This window comes from Leiobunum rupestre, chromosome 3 (assembly GCF_980474605.1).
Source record: "Leiobunum rupestre chromosome 3, qqLeiRupe1.1.hap1, whole genome shotgun sequence".
Classification (NCBI taxonomy): Eukaryota; Metazoa; Arthropoda; class Arachnida; order Opiliones; family Sclerosomatidae; genus Leiobunum; species Leiobunum rupestre.
This window is the reverse complement of record NC_143386.1, coordinates 64,817,922-64,833,160: the sequence shown is the minus strand read 5'-3', so window position 1 is coordinate 64,833,160 and position 15,239 is coordinate 64,817,922. Positions and strand designations below refer to the sequence as shown.

The following is a 15,239-nucleotide window of genomic DNA, read 5'->3' as shown; positions in this document are numbered from 1 at the left end:
AACTATTTTATCTCGGGTTTTTCGTTGTGTTTTGCGTGTACCTAACTACGCGGAAAATGGACGAGAAAACGTTATCGTACGATCGTAGTACCTATCCGTAAAAATACCGACTCTCCACATTTGTTATCAGGCTACGCGAACTTTATAATCTTAAGCGTTGTGGTTTTTCTACTTTTTAAATATAATCACATAATTATCCCTCTCATAAAATTATCACGTAATGCCGAACAATTTTAAGTTTTAATTCGTAAAAGTTAACAATTTTATTCCTAAAAACATCGGTTGAAAAATCTATTTTAAACCATCGATTAATTACCACCCGAGTTGGAAGCCCTGTAGAATTTTTAATATGAATTACTCATTGAGTTGGGAATATTAATCTAGAAGTCCAATCAAAACGTCGGATTTCAGTATTTCGCGAAACAAGTTTAAAAAAAATAAGAATACTGCCGTCTGCTCCCATATGACGAGAAAAGTTTATCATTCTACCCGTGGCGCCGTCTATCTCTCAATGGTTCGTTCAAATAAGACGCGTTTTCCGGCAAAAATATTTTTTGTTTTCAAAAATAATGGATGGCGCCACGGGTCATATGATAACGTTTTTTCGTCATTTTAGAGGAGACGGCACATTCGATATTTGTTTCGCGGGGAGCAGATTTGATTGGATCTCTAGATTAATATTCCCAACTCAATGGAATTACTACCTTATAACACTGCCAAGTTATCTGTGTAACTCTACACATTTCCGGTATTAAGCCTTGTCTTAATAAAAAGAAACACTATAAAGTATAAACTTCAGCTGCGGAAAACGAATCTACTAGTTTATCTTGGCAGAATGACTATCAGGTTACCGCGAGGGCGATAAATATGATTGAAAACGCGTCTATGGTCTCAAATTTCAAAATAAGTACCCTTTAGAAACGAAGCAAATGTTTATAATGGTAAATTTTAGTTTAACATTCAATAATTTGTCTTTAATTTGCCGAATTAAGCGTCAATTTTCATAAAAAAAGGTTTTAATTTTCAATATAAGCCTTGGACTCAAGCTAAATTTAGCTCGCACGGGGAATTCCTCGTCATCGTTACCTCGAAGTTACATATAACTCCAAATTCAGTTGCTTTGTAATTTCGAACTACGTAATCAGTTTGATAAATTATTTAGTATTTAGGTGTCTTTAAAACCCTCTAACCTTTAAGGAGTTAAAATCTAAATCATCTCATCATTAAGCTCTAACTAGAATTAAGGTAGCAAGAATAAGATTTTGGAATGCCTTCATTTTGTTAAATCTTTCTTTAACAAATAGGCGTGTGGCGCCGTGGCTTAGTTGGTTAAAGCGCCTGTCTAGTAAACAGGAGATCCTGAGTTCGAATCTCGGCGGTGCCTAGCTTTCATTTTGTAAGCGCATTTCACAATGTTATTAGTTACTAATTGATTACCTTTTTTAACTTTAATAAATATGGTTGCTTAAAATGGATTGTATGATGTGTTTTGAAAATTTGAAAGTACTTGAATTCTTAAAGGGAATATGATTTGTTTTGAAAATTTTAAAGTACTTGAATTCTTAAAGGGAATATGATTTGTTTTGAAAATTTTAAAGTACTTGAATTCTTAAAGGGAATATGATTTGTTTTGAAAATTTTAAAGTACTTGAATTCTTAAAGGGAATATGATTTGTTTTGAAAATTTTAAAGTACTTGAATTCTTAAAGGGAATATGATTTGTTTTGAAAATTTTAAAGTACTTGAATTCTTAAAGGGAATATGATTTGTTTTGAAAATTTTAAAGTACTTGAATTCTTAAAGGGAATATGATTTGTTTTGAAAATTTTAAAGTACTTGAATTCTTAAAGGGAATATGATTTGTTTTGAAAATTTTAAAGTACTTGAATTCTTAAAGGGAATATGATTTGTTTTGAAAATTTTAAAGTACTTGAATTCTTAAAGGGAATATGATTTGTTTTGAAAATTTTAAAGTACTTGAATTCTTAAAGGGAATATGATTTGTTTTGAAAATTTTAAAGTACTTGAATTCTTAAAGGGAATATGATTTGTTTTGAAAATTTTAAAGTACTTGAATTCTTAAAGGGAATATGATTTGTTTTGAAAATTTTAAAGTACTTGAATTCTTAAAGGGAATATGATTTGTTTTGAAAATTTTAAAGTACTTGAATTCTTAAAGGGAATATGATTTGTTTTGAAAATTTTAAAGTACTTGAATTCTTAAAGGTAGTATGATGTGTTTTGAATATTTAAAAAGTTTTCAATTCTTAAAGGGAGTATGAAGTGTTTTGAAAATTGAAAAGGACCTCAATTCTTAAAGGGAGTGTGAACTATTTTGAATATTTAAAAGGACTTCAATTCTTAAAGGGAGTGTGAAGTGTTTTGAAATTTGAAAAGGTTTTTCAATTCTTAAAGGAAGTGTGAAGTGTTTTGAAAATTTAAAAGGACTTCAATTCTTTAAAGGAAGTATGAAGTGTTTGGAAAATTTAAAGGACTTCGACTCTTGAAGGGAGTGTGAAGTCACAATTTTTCAATAAGGAATAGATACATTTCACTCTAAAGTTCAATCAACAGCGCTCCAAGCGGCCAAAACACGCCATTCGGTGTTTATACTCCCTTTAATATCTACTTTAAATCTCGGATACAGTGCTATAATTAAAAATAACAAAACCGCAAGCAACCCAAACAGCCATCTCCCATTTAAGACTGCGCCCTGAATAATAAACTGACGTTAATTTGATTTTTATTAAAAAGGAGAAATTCGGGATCAAACGTAACCCCGGAAGTTTACCTTCCCTGATCTTCGCTTAACTTTTATCTTATCTCGACCCTACAACCCCGTGTAATAAACCCCGCACAGTAATAGAAATTATGTCAAGTGCTTGGCGTAACCGCGGCAACGCAACGGCCCCGTGGCTTAGGGGTTAAAGCGCCTGTCTTGTAAACAGGAGATCGCGAGTTCGAATCTCGCCGGGGCCTGTCATTATTATAATTTTGCTACATATTAGATTGTTAGAAGTAGCCTCTCCTCTGCTTTTGAAATATTTCGCTTTGGATAAATTAGAAATATTATTTCCTATGTATTTTTTTCGAGGGTAATCAATATTTTCAGAAGTTTATAATGAAACCACTTCGGAGTGAAGTATTATTAGCCTTTTAAATTTACATAGAGCCACGTAGTGCCCAACGTAAGAAGCTTATAATATGATTGTATTTTTCGTCTGCTTAGCACGCGATAAATCACATGGATTTTAGCAGACGAAAATCCAGTAGCTTATGAGCTTATCGCGTTGACCACTATGTGTCTATGTAAAATGAAAAGGCTAATAGCCGGGTCGTGACACCGCGTACGTGCACATTTTAGTCCAAGAGCCCATGACAAAATAAGCATGTGATAAGGTACACGATGGGTCAAGGTATTTTTTAATTAGGTTAGTGATTTGTAACCAAGAACTGTTTGTCTTACGGGTCAAAGTGGGGGCTTTCCGGAAATACGGACCACGTGACGTCACTTCCGGTGACTCTGAAAATTGATATGACCTGATATTGGTATCATTCGATTGGTCTCAACGTGCTCTTACCAAATATCGCTAAATTAACCTTAAAATCTGAACCAAACGGCGTATAAGACTAAAAAACTAATTTCGAGCCCCTCCCAAATTTACATGTATAAGACAAAATTACTTTTTTAGTCTTATACGCCGTTTGGTTCAGATTTGAAGGTTAATTTAGCGATATTTGGTAAGAGCACGTTGAGACCAATCGAATGATACCAATATTAGGTCATATCAATTTTCAGAGTCACCGGAAGTGACGTCACGTGGTCCGTATTTCCGGAAAGCCCCCACTTTGACCCGTAAGACAAACAGTTCTTTGTTACAAATCACTAACCTAATTAAAAAATACCTTGACCCATCGTGTACCTTATCACATGCTTATTTTGTCATGGGCTTTTGGACTATTTGTAAAGCCCGAAAAGCAGCCAAAAAATAATTCGTCGACAAGTGTGCTATTTTCAATGTCTCATAATTATAAAATTTGTAAATCTGATTACTGATTTGCATTCTGTGATTTCACAATTTTTCGATTATTTTAAGTGGTTTTTCTTCCGCGATTTCCCACGATTTGTACACCTAATTAGACAAGTAACTCCCACTGTCGTCAAACTCACTAATCCAGTTAAACAGCTGATGCGATAACCCGGCCACCTGATTTAAAGGCATTAAAAGTCGCTGATTATTATTATTACTATTATTATATACTTTTTCAAGATAAAGAAAGATTATTACGTAGATCTACTCCCATATTTATCCGTCCATTATAATAGGCGAAACTATAAAGTCCAGGGGGGCTGAAAAGTTGGTAGTCACGTGACTTTGTGGAGAACTGCAGCGCCATCTATCCTAAGAAATACGAACTATTATTCGTTTTATTTTGATAATGGTGGTTTAAATTTTGATCGATTTCTCTAACTAATATAAATATTATAATTAAAACATTTTTTAATAGAAAGGTGTAAGTTGATTAGTTGTCTGCAGTATTTAGTGTACTTGGAAGGAATAATTTTTTATTTACCGTCGCACGGCCAACTATGAACACGAGTTACCGAATCGAAGTCGGCAGTTTTCCCATTTTAACAAGTTGGTTAAGACCAAATTTACTTTATAGTTTCGCCTATTTAGTTATTTTTAAGTCATTACGAAAGTAGATATTTTTCCCGAAGTGCGTTTAATTAAAAACTTATTGAATAAAATGAAGAAAACAACGATAGTTAAAAGTGCGCGAAAAAATTTTTTATTATTAAAAGTTAAACCCGAATAGTTTCGGCTGAGTTATAACGCTGTCATCAAGGGTAACTTATGTTATCTGTTAATGTTTGTAACGCACTTTTTTGTAAAGCAAATTAGTTAGAAGATGACCGCTGTAAATATCACATCTGACTCATCTACGAGTGTTGGAGTAACTTTATGATACGATGCGGGAATACGGTATTTCTGGGACATCAACGCCTTATTAGTAACGCAGAGGCGACGAAAATTGGTTAGTCCCTTTTAATATTTGATCTGTCGGCGTCGGCGACTTTAGAAGATTATTTTCATTTTCGCGTCGCGTACGGATACAACTTTGAAAGCGAACGAGAGATTTTCTATACGGAAATATCGGTTAAATAGATCCACAATCACACGATAACTTATCATCCTTACTTTCGATCATAAGTGTATAAAATATTTATTACAAGATAAGTATCCATTTAGGTAAGCTTCTAAATTATACTTGGTAAAGATATTTCATTGTTTATAAATCCTATTTTCTCTACATGATACATTTCCATTTTTTTCTTATGACACCACAAGTAACGTAATGAACATAAGTATGACACTGAGTGATATCGGTGAATGATAGTCTGAGGTTGAGTGATGGCGTAATCGGTAGTTACGGATAGTGCTCGGCATTCGATTAATTTTTATCCATGAATAAAATAAGCTCGGCGATATTTAATTAATATTTATTTAAATAACCAATAGTTGAATAAAAATTGTAAAATGTTTAAATAATCGAAAGTGAATAAGCCTATTATTTAAATAAAACAAACAATTATTTAAATAAATACAACTTTTATTCAAATAAATGCTTGGTTGCGTAAAAAACATAATGAAATAAATTAAAATGATATTCTTTTTACCAACGTTTTTAAAATAAATTGGAAAATTTGTGGATAATGAATAAACAATTCCGAGCACTAAATGGAAAAATCGTCCGCTAACACTCGCTACGACTTGTTTGTCAACGTAACTAGCGCCAATTATCCCTAGCTTCTGTTAAACCTGGTGGCAGAAATGTGAAATTCGTTGATCCACTATAAACATGGAAGCTTATACTCCCTTTAAAAGTTAGTGTGACGGAGATAAAACAAACCAAACCTTTTTAGGACCCAAATTTTGAAAAAATCTACCTGCAGAAACGAAGTGAGTGTTTGTAATAGTCAAGTTAATGTTCCGATTTAATAATTCTTAATGATTTTTGTTAAATAATAAGCCTTGACTGATCTTTCAAATAGGGTTTAGCTACGTAAAGATTTATATCGCCAATGCCAAAAAATATTATTTAAAATTTTTTAAAAAAATTAAAAATTTGTATTGGGTCATACTTATTAATATTAGTTTACTTATGCCGATATGTATTTAGGTGATGAAGACTTCTTTACGTAGAATCCGATATCTTATATACTTCTGTTAATATCGAATGAACGAGAAACCCTGTAAGCGGGCTGCTCCTAATAGCACAGGTATATAACTATTGGAACACCTTTACTTGGTCTATTTTTGACCAACTTGCTTAAAAACCGCTACCGATTAGCACGTAGCGGTTTTTTATACATCGATTTAAGTGGTACACTAAAAGAAGCTCAGGTGGCCGTGTGAAATGGATTCAAACGTGCTATGAAAGAGAAATAAATAAATGAAACCCATATGGATCCTTTCACTTCGTTAATATTCCATCAAAGATTCTATAAAATCATCCCGTCAAAGTGAAAATTTCAATAGCTACTTTTCTTTTTTTGTAAAATTGATTTTTTTTTCCACCCTGGGTTATTGGCTGCGTTGATTTCTGTCTATTTTGGTTTAAGCTAATATATTGAATATTGAATTGACAACGTATCAACTCTATAAATGGCGTAGAAGCATGAATGTCAAACTTCTTTTCTGGGAAAAAATTATTAATCAAAAATGTATTTATTTATCCTCTTCATGGTCCCTTATAAAAAAATAAAAACCCATTGGTTCCCTAAAACGTAAAAAAAATTCTGTTAAAGTTTCTTTTTGATCTATTCTTTGATGCTTTTATTTCAAAAAATCAACTTCTAAAAATAGATTATCTCCTAAGATACTTCTAATTTTTTAATCTAAAACACTGTAATTTCGTATCCTGAAAAAAAATCAATAACAAATATCAGGAATCCATACCTCCACTTGGAATGCTTATCCAGCCGCATCGCGTTTGGGAAGATCACTCTGATGGTTTGGCCCCGCCTACGAGATAAATAATCCCATCTGCACGCGCTCCCCTCTCACGTTGTTGTTTGTTAAGTTAACACAGTGACGTCAAAAAAAACCGTCAGCCCCATCGAGACGAAAATCTGCCGCGATAAGCATTCCAAGTAGAGGTATGGATTCCTGCAACTATATAATAATGTAACGTTTCTTATAGACTTATGATTAAAATATAATACTTAAATACGCAAATAATATAAAAAATAAATGAAAACATATTATTTAAGCAATATCGATGTGTTTTAAATTATTATATTTTAGTCCATAAGCGTAACTGAAAACAGTTTTGATATTAAGTGTCTTGGAAGTAATTCAGTTGCGCTCTTTGGTGGGACGTAAGACAATAAAACAACTTTACTTTATAATAAACTCTATTTAGTGGGTAGGCGGGAGAGCTACGTCCATCGGCTCCGTGGCTTAGTGGTTAAAGCGCCTGTCTCGTAAACAGGAGATCACGAGTTCGAATCTCGTCGGGGCCTGAATAATAAGTTAATAATGTTAAATTAGGCTGCATTTTGTTGAAAATTATTGCTTTTCTAGCCATACTTCAACCATCGACAAATAACATAGGGACTCATAAGGTAAGCCAAACTCCCGGCAGGGAAATTTCCCAAGAACGGTCACGCTAAACGACTGGAAAATATAGGACAATATATTTAAGAAAAATTAAATTTTTTGACGTATAATGACGTTAAAAAAGTGTTTTTATGGCGACTGCAAGAATGATTCAAGGCGCGAAGTTGAGGGAATTAAATACTATAGGTTTCCAAACCCTAAAAAACAATTTACAAAATTTGAAACGTGGTTATTGAACAGCAGTTGGGACTTGGCCTATATTGATAAATTCGACTACAAGAAGAGTGCCAAATATGTTTGCTCACTACATTTCATAGGACAATCTGGACCAACTATTCCACATCCAGTTCCACTAATTGGAAAGGTAATTAATCAGTCTGTTTATAATATTTCACATATTAGGTTTTCAAAATCGTTGTTAAAGGGAATATAACCCGCAAAGCAATCTTTGTGGAAGACCCCTTCAATTTTTCAAATTCCCCTGTACAGTGGCGCCAAAGATTTCTAAAGGCAAAGGCAAGAGCGGCCAGATCTGCAAACGTTGGTGTTCCACACCAAATACCTGAGGTTATATACCCTTTAAGAATATCTGAAAAAAAAAACCTATTAGCCAAGGCCTAGAAGTCACGAGCAATTATCAGAAAAAATATTCTAAACACAAGGCTAGAAAGATTAATTTCAATTTCTAACTATTCCAAATTTATTATAAATATTACTAACACAAAATTAATTAATCCTGAATCAAAATTACTAAAAAAACATGTTTTACCTTTTATTAGCGACTTCTCGTTGACTCGTTTGGACGTTGCCATTTTGTCCTAAATTTCTTACTCCAGAGGGCGCGTCGTTAGTTAGGCTAGACAGAAATGGGCAAACATTTCTATGCTTGCCTTATGAGTCCCTATGTTATTTGTCGATGCTTCAACCAAGTCATCGTTTGAATTTTCAGAGTGGGGTCAAATGACGTATGGGGAGGGGCTATCTGAAATTCGGCCCGAATTTTTCAAACGATTTTGTACACCTTTTAAGATAGCTTCAACGAATTTAAATTCCATTATAGTTGAAATATTAAGTAGTTTTGACAATGATAATTTATTTTTGTTATAACGCGGGAATTTTAATTAACGCAAAATGCTACGGCACCGTCAACAACGGGTTAAATGTATCCAGTCAATAATGTGAACCAGATCGAGTCATTCATAAATTGGGTGTCGAATGGTAGTGGCGTTGGGACGGTAACCCGAAGGTCGTTGGTTCGATTCCTGCCCGAGGTGATATGATTTTTCTCAATCACTCTGGTATGGCACTACACGCGTAGGTATTCCTTGGTTTAAATGAAACTTCTAATTAAGTAGTTTTATCTAATCGAATCAAATCTTATTATGAAAGAAAGGTTACATTATTTTTGTGAAACTGATTTAGTATCTGAAGGTTAATTTATTAAATCCGAAACAGATTTAAAGATTTTAAAGTACGGTTTCCGGTTTTTACACACAATCCCTAAGGCATATATGTGTACAGTGTAGCTCTCCAAGAAATAGGGTTAGCAGCGCCAGGGATATCTCAATCGAAAAGAAATACCATGCCCTCGGTAACCCGTTATGAATTTTGGAGATTGTGGGCCCACAGTTTGGTCATTTGCCCATTTTTGTGATTTCGTTTTTGGTTGCATTAAGAAATTTTAATTTTAAGTGAGATTTCTGGCTAATTGGAGAGACCCCAACACCCGCGTACGCACTATTGTCATATTTTAATTTCATTTAAAAAACATTAGGCTTGAATTAAAATTAATTTAAATTAACGCATTCATCGCTATCTTATTTCCAAAAATTCGGTTTGTCTTAAAAAATAATTTAAATGAAGGTGTTCGTGTTTCACTACCTTATTGGCAAAACCAAGTAACTTAAAATATTCGGTTTTTCTAAAGATTAATTTAAATTAAGGTGTTCGCGTTCATCGCTACCTTAATTCCAAAACCAGGTAACTTGAAAAATTAATCTATTAAATTCCTCTAGGGTTTATTAAGTTCATGTGCAAGATGATTGAAAATTTGTTCAAATTTAAATTTAATATTTAAAATTTATTTAATACACTGGGAAGATTGTGTGTACTTAAATGCCCGTGACATCTTATTTCATTTTTATTTTAAGATTTTGAATTTAATTTTATCGCGGATTTAGCTATTTTTCCAGTTGTTTCATGATTTATAAAATATGTTTATTTTTATTTTTAATGCAAGATGTCCCCTTGGGTTACATTCAGGGTAGTAGAGAATCAGGCCCGGACTGGCTCCTTTGGGGCCCTAGGCTAGAGGCCCTTACCCGGTGGTGTGGGGGGTATGGAATAAAAATCTAAATGCTTATTTATAGGACAACAAATAACGTTTAAAGTGTACTAGATTTTACATGCAAATAAATTTAAAAAGTCAAACGTGACTAAACGACCTTTAGGAAAAAATTTTTATAACCAATTTGGGGCCCCCTTGAGCCGTGGATTTTCTCAACTTCTGCCTAAGTAGAAATAAATAGAATCTTGGTAGAAATTTTTCTGTTGATGTATTCTAAAAATCGCGTCTCTCCCAAGAGACTTATTATTTTCAAATCTTGTAATTTCGTATCCTGACAAAATAACTCAATAATAAATATATAATAATGGAATGTTTATTTTTTGTATGCAATCACTTATAATTATATCGTCACGTGTCCTGCGTCCAAAAAGCTTAGTACTAGTAGAGATCGGATGAACAGATAAATTAACCGCCAAAATTTCGATTAATCATAAACATTTCGCTTAACTGTTTATTTATGGATATTATTCGTGGAGCCTATAAAACAATTTAATATGAAAAAAAGTTTTATTCTGATAGTTGTCAGTTAAATGGATATAAAACAAATGGAATGGAAATTTGTTATCCAAACCCCTAGCCGATTTTGTTCAAAGTCGGGCGTATAATGTAGACCTATTTGAGATATGAAATTTCCCAAAAGGAGACGTTGCACTACTCATTCCATGGCAACCGAAAATGTTTTTGAGTCCAGTGACGGCGATCCCGTGGGGGCTCTGGGGCTCAAGCCCCCACAGGGGAAAACAAACGAGGGCGGAGCCCCCACAGAAATAAAATTGAGAAAAAATAGCAATCAGGGAAAAATTTATATTCTCACTGCCTTTATTTGGGTCTTAATTCAGTCTTTCTACAGAAGTTATTTTGAGATTGCAGATGCGAGTAGCATTAAGATGATATAACCGTAAAATTGATTTCAATAGATTCGTCCAAACAGAAAATCGCCGCGTCATGTACCCAATTTTAGTTAAAATACCTTCGTAAAGTATATGGCCAAGAAAGGCTTAATATTTTTCGAAAGATATCGACTTAATTTTTGTTATCAATGTATTAATTGACGGATGAGATATAAGAAAGAACACATTCAAAATAATATATATAGTAATAAAAATTTAGAGCTGTACATTTTCTTGCTTAAGTTTTAATTATATGCATTTTTGGATAAAAAAATAATGGCCCGTGCCCACACATAAATGTTTACCGATCGTCGCCGCTGTTTTTGACCACTTAAAACAAAAATATATCCATGGGATTTTCTCGGTTTCACAGAGTACCACCAACAAAAATGTTTTAAATATTTAAAAAAAATTAATTTTTTTTTTGAAAATTACGAAAAAAGAGAAAATTAGTATTTTTTAAAATGTTCGTAGGTAGTAAGTACCCGCGGTATCAGAGAAAATCCCATGCTTTTTTCAAAGGCGATTTTTTTGGTTTAAGTGGTGAAAAACGTTTTCGGTTGCCATGGCAAATCGAATGGGTAGTGCAACGTCTCCGTTAGGGAAACTTCATATCTCATTTAGGTCTACATTACGCCCGAATTTGAACAAAATCGGCAATAAACACCTCGGATACTCCCCAAGTTCGAAATAAGTTTATTTGACGGTAACGAGTCGAACTTAACCTCTCCGTAACTTAACTAATATCAATTACAGTTTAACGGGAAGTGATTTATTAGATCGAGATGAAATGGTTTCAAGGCGGGAGGCCGTTAATTAGTAGTATCTCAGCAGGGATCGCCGTGGGCGAATTCGGGGTATTCGCTATCCGCTGGGCCCAATTAAGCGGCGTTATTGTCTTAGCCTGCTTATAATAATCCACTCCATCTTCGGCTGGCGACAAAAATATTATCCTAAGCGACGATTTAATAACAATCGAGGCGCCAGTTGGTTCGAGAAAGTGTGACTGAAGCCTCTCAGCCTGTTATTTTTCATATAATTACAGATGATCATTTTCTAGATTTATTTATCTGCTTATTATTAGGCAAACTTTAGAAATTTTCCCGGTAATTCCCTGTCGTCGCAACAGGCATGGACCAAGATTAATCAGTTTAAAATCAAATTTCAGTCACGCCTAACATTATGGTACGACCAAAATTTTAACCTAAGATTATTGTACGTCTGGCAACGCTGATTTCAAGGCAGTCTAACAATGTAAGTTAAAATGAAGTAGAGTAGAACTCGTAATTCGTTAAGATGTGATAAACGTATTTAAACCGAACAAAATTGTTTGCACTCGTTTCGATTTTCGTGCTATAAAGGTTTTAAAATTATATTTCCCCATCATAGCGTACGTAGACACGTAGTATACGTGTCTACGTATAACTATACGGTATAATTAGTATTTAGTAAGAATTAAAACGGATTATATATAACGGTTTATTAGTATTACCTAAAAAAAATTTTATGTCGTCTTGTGTGGTCGTGCACACTACTACATCATAACAATATGGAATGTTTGAAGGAAACGATAAAGTTTTGGTTTCACTTTAGATCAGTGTTGCCAGATGGTGGGAAACTTCCCATATTGTGGGAATTTTTTGGGTTAATTTTGGCTCTGTGGGAATAGGTAATTTTTTTTCAAAAACGTTGATTTTGTGGGAATTTTCATGTCCGCGGGTATTTATCCTATGTTTTTTTTTTAATTTGACTATCAACAGAAAGCCCAAAATTATCTAGAGCTGTGTATTTTCGTGAATCTTATTTTATAAATAATTTTATAAATAATATAAAGGAGGTGCCTCCTAATACTGCAATCAATCAATGCATACGCCTAACAACCAAAATGTTTAAACATTGTAATTTCAATAAAATTTAATTTTCAAAAGTTATTTTTCAAAAATTTTGAAAATTATGGCATGTTTTCCGTTATGTTTTCCTTGGGGGCGGGAATTTGTGGGAAATTTACTACCCAGCAATGGGAATTTCAACTTTCAAACATTGGCAACACTGCTTTAGATAATATATATTGATAATATTGTTAGATTTTCGATTTTAAACCAAGGGTTAATTCAAGATTAATAAACTTGGTTAACAATTTACTATATGTATTATCAATGTCATGTAAAATTAATGAAGTAAAAACAAATACAGAAAAAAAGAACTTACAAACTTAAAAGTCGGTATCAAAACGATCGGCTAAAACTTCGACGGACATTTATCTACGGTACGATAGTAGCCGCCGGACTCAGGAAAGTAAAATTCGTATTTAAAAACTTGTATAATTCTAATACTTTCTTCATTTATAATTATCCCCGAGTTATCGAAAAATCTTTTCCTAAGGACTGAAAACCTTGTGCCGTGATAGAATAAAATAAAATCAAGGTCATAAAATGAACTCCCCAGGGCCGTAGCTAAGTCTCAACAAATTTTTGGATTTTTTCAATCCTTTGGAATTGTGTTTTTAATTTTTGTGGGGGCCCCTAGGCATGTGCCTAGGATGCCTACCCCTAAATCCGGGCCTGCTCACTACGAGAAAATACTGAACGTTAACCATTACTAAAAAGACGAATTTTTTTCTTGAGTGAAAAATGCCGCCCCTAGAAAGTGCCGCCCGGGGCGGACCGCCCCTCCCGCCCCCCCCCCTAGGTACGCCACTGGGCTTGTTGCTTTATTATTTGAAAAATAATTAATCTCGTGACATCTAGGAATATGAATCCTGGAATGGAAAATTGTATTCCCCCAATACCTGTAGGGTAACGTAGTTCGAGCTACAACTTTAACCTAAGAATACAGTGCCATCTTACGGCAGGCAGTGTTACTAGATTAACATATGCGTGTACATATAATTTCGTCTGCTGGACGGGGTTTTCTTTGTTTAGTAGTGGAAACTGATTTTAATTAGCGGAGGAAGCTGAATGTTTTGGTTTTAGTAGCAAAATATTGTCATATCTAATTAAACAATATATATTTACCATTATTTGTCTCTTTTTTACTTTTGGAAAAAACAGTATAGTTGTGTTCTTGGAAAATTAAATTGAACGCTTTTCCTTGTTTCATTGTAACAACTATAAAAACACGTGGCGTGCCAACAACAAGCAGACGAAAATATTTTCTTCAGTTCAAACTATTTCCGCTAGATGGCTATATTGTATTAGGTTCAATGGTTTAACGTTGCCCAGCCAGTGGCGTAGCCGGGGGGGGGGCACAAGGGGCAGATGCCTCCCCGAAACGTGTGATCATACGTACAAATATTTTTATTTTTTAAAGTTTTCTTTCAATGGTGTGCTCCCCCCCCCCGAAACAAAATCCTGGCTACACCACTGTGCCAAGCATACCTACCCAGTCTACCCCATAATTTCCATCCTCCTGGGTGACATAAGCTCAGCTTCGGTACACAGGCCCCCACCAAAATCTGCCTAGGGCCCCAAAATCCGGTACTGACATTCAATATGGCAGCCGTATGAGATTTCACGGGTTGCATATTTAGAATTTCAGACATCATTAGGATGCTGGTGATGTGGCGTCGCTACTGTCTATTGGTCCTGGTGCTACGTCCATTTCACTTCAACGCCAATAGACAATTGTATTGGGACGTTGTTCGATTAGAATTAGTTACCTCTAGCTAACCATGCTGCAATTGTAAACAGAAGAGTATAGGTCCCTTCAACGGTATTGGACGGTTTACAGTTCGTTCGACGCTGAGTTTGCTTTACAGGGGTAAGCAAAAATTCGGATTTTTTTTAGCTTCTTTCAATCGAGAGATGGCGTCAATAGTTGCTAAATTGTAGCGAAAACGTACTAGTGGCGCCATCTCAAGAACTTCTGAAATTAAAAACAAAATCGTAACATCGCCCTGTCCCTGTGACTTAATTACTACCCAGTTATACATCAGTAAACCCACCTATTGGACAGAAATCAAGTCCCTATATTTAACCATGTCCGTGGAAAGCCACGGTTATCAATCAAAGGCGGTTTACCCATTGAATTGGGAATAGTACCACTAGAATTACATAGACGCGAAACAAATTCTGAAATTTCTAGTCAGTGCCCTCAGCCGTCGACTCTATCATTATACGGTGGTGCCATCTATCACTTTCAAGGTGGAATATTGGAAAGAGTCATTTTCATAGGATATAGTTCGCGCCGCTAACAGCGGATGGCGCCACCGACAAATGATAGACTTCTCAATTTTGAGAAATTTGTTTCGCGGAAGGCAGATTGAAAATGTAATTCTAGCGGTACTATTCCCAATTCAATGGTTTTACAATGGTTTTACCGTCCCTCAAAAAAATTATAAAGCTTATAGGCTTCGAGCTTAGAAAAGATAGCGCC

General features: G+C 34.4%; 3 non-coding genes across 3 annotated transcripts; all 3 read left to right on the top strand.

The window, feature by feature from the left end:
* The first annotated feature begins 1,310 nt into the window (after positions 1-1,310).
* Positions 1,311-1,384, top strand: TRNAT-AGU (transfer RNA threonine (anticodon AGU)). Its single transcript has one exon. It is a non-coding gene; the product is annotated as a tRNA-Thr (tRNA).
* A 1,522-nt stretch (positions 1,385-2,906) lies between these two features.
* TRNAT-UGU (transfer RNA threonine (anticodon UGU)) lies at positions 2,907-2,979 on the top strand. The gene has a single exon. It is a non-coding gene; the product is annotated as a tRNA-Thr (tRNA).
* A 4,479-nt stretch (positions 2,980-7,458) lies between these two features.
* On the top strand, positions 7,459-7,531 carry TRNAT-CGU (transfer RNA threonine (anticodon CGU)). The gene has a single exon. It is a non-coding gene; the product is annotated as a tRNA-Thr (tRNA).
* Positions 7,532-15,239: the final 7,708 nt, after the last annotated feature.